Genomic DNA, 5,096 nt, shown 5'->3' on the forward strand with positions numbered 1-5,096 from the left:
GCTACAACTCCTATTAGGATGGCTTCTGATAAGTCTACACCCATTCATCATGCTACATCTAAACCTGCACTTACAAAGAAACTTTCGACTGCAACAAAAGTTTCGAAGAAAAACTCAAAGGAAACTGATAAAAGCAAAGGAGAGTGCAGTTGGTCAAACATTCATAAATGGAAATCATCCTCTCGGATGATGAATCTAAGAAGCGCTGCTAGGAAAAGTAGAACTGTTAACCAGCCTATTCATTCAATGCGTACAGGAAGATCACAATCGAGTTCAGTAAACCAAGAGGAGGTTAAAAGCAAAAGAAAGGGGTCAAAGGGTTCTCAAGCTGAAGTTAAAAGCAAAACAAAGGGGTCAAGAGGTTCTCAAGCTGAAGTTACAAAAAAACATGGAAACGATGATGCTTCTGGTTCTCTAAAATCGATCAACACTGAGAGTGTTTATGAATTTGGGAAACGTCTAGGCTTAAAGTGGCAGAGGAAAAGCTCTGTACAACAGTAAGTTTGACTGTCCCATCTCATTGTCATTGTTTTTTTTATGAAGATTATGTCATACAATATTAGAGGTTTCGGTATCGGGAAGGATAGTAAGTTCGGGCCCACAAAAGAATTAATTCTTAAGGAGACGCCAACTTTCCTTGCAATACAGGAAACAAAATTGCATATTGTTGATGGTAGGTGGATTGAATTCCTCTGGGGAACCTGTGATTTCGAGTTTATCCAACGCGAGATGGTCGGTAAGTCAGGGGGTCAACTCTTAATTTGGGACACTAATTATTTCGAAGCTAGTGATCTAATTAAGTTTGATTGTGTCATCGGGATTAAAGGAAAATGGAAAAGTAATGGTAACATAATAAATGTTCTCAATGTATATGGTCCTCACGATGATGCTAAAAAGGTAAGTTTATGGGAGAACTTGGCAAAATTAGTTGAAAGTAGTGATGAAGCATGGGTCCTATGCGGTGATTTCAACGAAGTCAGAGACCAGTCGGAAAGGTTCAATTCCAATTTTATCGAAAGTAGGGCTAGACGTTTTAACGACTTTATAAACTCGAGTAACTTAATTGATATCCCGATTGGCGGAAGGTTATTTACGCGTGTGAGTGACGATGGCATCAAGTTTAGCAAACTTGATAGGTTCCTAGTCTCAGTCCACTTTCATTCTTCATGGAGTAATCTCTCAGCTCTGACATTGGAAAGAACTAGTTCAGATCATTGTCCCATCCTTCTTAAGGATGAAGTAATAAACTTTGGGCCAAAACCTTTTAAAGTTTTTGATATTTGGTTCGAGAATGAAGATATTAATCGAGTTATTATTGACGCTTGGGCAGAATCCATCAACACAACATCACGAAAAGATTGTAATTTTATGAACCGAATGAAAAATGTTAAGAAGGCGCTTAAACTATGGAGTCACACGAATTTCGGTCAGCTAGATGATGAAATCCAAGTACTTAAAAACAAAGCTCTACAACTTGAACTCAAAGCCGAAACAGTATGTCTGAATGCAACCGAACTTGAGGCTTGGAAGGATACAAGAAAGATTTGGTTTGAAAAAGAAAGGGTTAAAAGGAATATGTTGAAACAAAAAGCGCGCACCAAATGGAACTTGGAAGGAGACGAAAATACGAGATTTTTTCATTCCATGATCCGTAACAAGTATAACAAAAGTAACATTCGTGGGCTCACAATCGACGGTTCTTGGAATGAAAATCCTTGTGACATAAAAAATGAAGCTTTCAATCATTTCAAAAAACAGTTTCAAGAACCAAACGACATGAGGCCTTCCTTGGAAGACCTTTTATATCCTACGATCACTCATGTTGAGGCAAATGAACTTGAATCTCCATTCCTAGAATCCGAAATACGTGAAGCTTTAAATGATTGTGAAAGCACGAAAGCGCCCGGGCCGGATGGTTTTAACCTACGTTTCTATAAAAAATTTTGGGACGTCATAAAAGGTGATCTTATAGATGCGATACAATGGTTTTGGGATAAGGGCGAACTCTCAAAAGGTTGCAACGCCTCTTTTGTTACTCTCATTCCAAAGAAGTCAGATCCATTGGGTTTAGGTGATTTTAGACCGATTAGCCTCATCGGTAGCTTCTACAAAATTGTCGCAAAGCTCCTCTCAAATCGACTAAGGAAAGTATTACCTACACTTGTTGGCGATGAACAAAGTGCTTTCATGAAAGGAAGATTCATTTTAGATGGAGCGTTAATTGCAAATGAAACCATTGAATACCTAAAAAGAAACCGGAAGATGGGTATGGTGTTCAAAGTAGATTTCGAGAAAGCTTTTGATAGTCTTAATTGGAATTTTCTCATTGACGTTATGAAGAGCATGGGTTTCGGTTGTAAATGGAGAAAATGGATTTCATCGTGTCTTAAGTCGGCTTCGATTTCAATTCTGGTTAATGGATCTCCCACTAATGAATTCATGATAGGTAGGGGAGTTAGGCAAGGTGACCCACTATCGCCTTTCCTTTTTATTCTTGCGACCGAGGGATTAAATATTCTAACTAAAGCGGCATTAGAAAAGAGTCTCATAAAAGGAGTTGAGGTAGGAAGCGATAAGGTAGTCGTGTCGCACCTGCAATACGCGGACGATACCATTTTATTTGGAGAATGGAGTCGTGTTAATGCCATTAATCTCATGAGTCTTCTCAAATGTTTTGAGCTTGCCTCGGGCCTTAAAGTTAATTTCCAAAAAAGTAATTTACTCGGTGTAGGTGTTGATCAAGGGGAATTGAATCTTTTAGCTAACTATATGGGTTGTCAAGTGGGTAAATTTCCTTTTACTTATCTTGGACTCCCTATCGGTTCGAGAATGAAGAAGTTAAAAGATTGGCAAGTTGTTATCGATAAAATTAAAAGCAGACTTTCAGGTTGGAAAATGCGAGCGTTGTCGTTTGGAGGAAGATTAGTTCTCATTAAATCGGTCCTATCTAGTCTCCCGTTGTACTACTTTTCTCTATATCGTGCTCCGCCATATGTGATCAAATTACTTGAGAGTGTGAGGAGAGCTTTCTTTTGGGGTGGGTCGAGTTCGGGTTCAAAGATTTCATGGGTAAAATGGGAGAATGTCATTAATACATATGGGAATGGGGGGTTAAACATTGGGTCGTTAAAAAGTAAGAACCTTGCACTATTAGGTAAATGGTGGTGGAGGTTTAAAACCGAAACCAATTCGCTTTGGGTCAAAGTTATCCGAAGTATTCATGGTCCTTGCGGTGGCTTAATGTCGGAAAGTGAGTCAAACCACTCTTCGACACTAGGTACATGGCGCAATATTATTTTAACAGGTACAACTATAGAAGTTCTGCAAGTGCCTTTCAAGAGTTCATTCGTCAAAACAATTAGTGATGGCGGGTCAACTTCCTTTTGGCACGAGCATTGGTTAGCGGAAGACAAATTGTGCATCCTTTTTCCTCGCCTCTATAGACTTGAGACTGACAGAAATGTATCGGTTAAGGATCGTGTTGTAGCAGCAGAAAACAACACAGTCGTAGCAGCGTGGAACTGGCTTCGTCATCCTTCTGGCCGATCTACAACAGAACTGCACAACCTCAGCAGCTTAATCGAGTGTTTTTCCTTTGATCTTAGCAACAAAGACTCGTGGAAATGGACACTTTCTTCGACTGGTACGTTCAATGTAAAATCTCTTTCCTCTTTAATCGATGAACAATTGATCGGGTCATTCACTTCGCAACATGAGACTATTCGAAACAATCTCGTGCCAAAAAAGATCGAATTATTTTCATGGAGGCTGCTCAAAAAAAGATTACCCGTGAGATTGGAACTTGATAAAAGAGGGATAGATTTGCATAGTGTTCGGTGCCCGTTGTGTGATGACGACGTGGAAACGGTGGATCATTTGTTCGTTTTTTGCAAGCATTCGCGTGAAGTTTGGGATCGTATTTATAATTGGTGGAATGTAGGGAACTTCACAAGCTTCGACATTTCGGATATCTTAAGCGGTAGCACAAGCATCCCATCTTCGAGCTTCGGGAAAGCGATTTGGCAATCTTTGAAATGGGTAGTTTCTTACTTCCTTTGGAAAAACCGCAACAATATGGTTTTCAAAGGAAAGTCTTGGAGCATCCCGATTTTGGTCAACGAAATTCAAATTAAATCTTTTGAATGGATCGCTTCGAGGTCAAAAGGTAGAAAGTTAGATTGGTTATCATGGCTCTCGACTCCTTATGTTTATCTTAGTATGTAATTCGCGTCGTTATATCGTTTCTTGTTTGGGATGCTCCCCTTGCATCCCTCGTTTTTATTTAGTCTAGTTCGTGTTTTTTGGGGTTCTCTAGTCTTTGTAAAGGGAACTTTGTTCATGTACCTTCGTGTTCCTTTTTATATACTTATCTTGCCTTTCAAAAAAAAAAAAAAAAAAAATATTAATTTCACTAACTTGTATCATCTTGATACATCAAATGGTTTGTGGACATACATCATCAATGAATAAAGATTTCTTGTCACTTTTATTTGGTAACAAAACAATCACTTCAAAACCATAAAAGATTGTTTTGGGACTTTTTCAACGGATTATCACCACCTGTCAAAAGACCTAACATTTGTTGACGAATTAATCACAATTCGAGACTTTATCAAAATAAAAGTTTGAAGACATTGTGATTGAAAGTGTTGCATCATCAAGAATAACAAAATAAGACAAATATGGAATACTTGTGTATGATTTTTCCAAAACACAATCACCCATTGATTTTTACATCATTGTATCAAAATTATTAATATAAAATCAATCTCATATTTGATCCAAACTGAGATAACCGATCAGGGTTCGCAAGAGACACCAATACCAAACCAACATAAGAAAATTTTATTAATACAAATGGTTTGTAATAATAGAGTCAACCGTCAAAAACAGATAAAAATCACTTGTTTCAAATGATGAATTTTCCATTATAATTTCCTTTCTTGTGAAAACACAAAAGTAAATGAAAATAAATGAAGATTTTCATTAAAACATGACGGTGACTTGTTTTAAAATTAGATACACGGTATCAAAGTTTTACTAAAAAATGCCGGTATCATATGTCGGAACCAACCGGTGCCATATATTGGTATCAA

This window comes from Rutidosis leptorrhynchoides, chromosome 2, assembly GCF_046630445.1.
Source record: "Rutidosis leptorrhynchoides isolate AG116_Rl617_1_P2 chromosome 2, CSIRO_AGI_Rlap_v1, whole genome shotgun sequence".
In the NCBI taxonomy this organism is placed as follows: domain Eukaryota; kingdom Viridiplantae; phylum Streptophyta; class Magnoliopsida; order Asterales; family Asteraceae; genus Rutidosis; species Rutidosis leptorrhynchoides.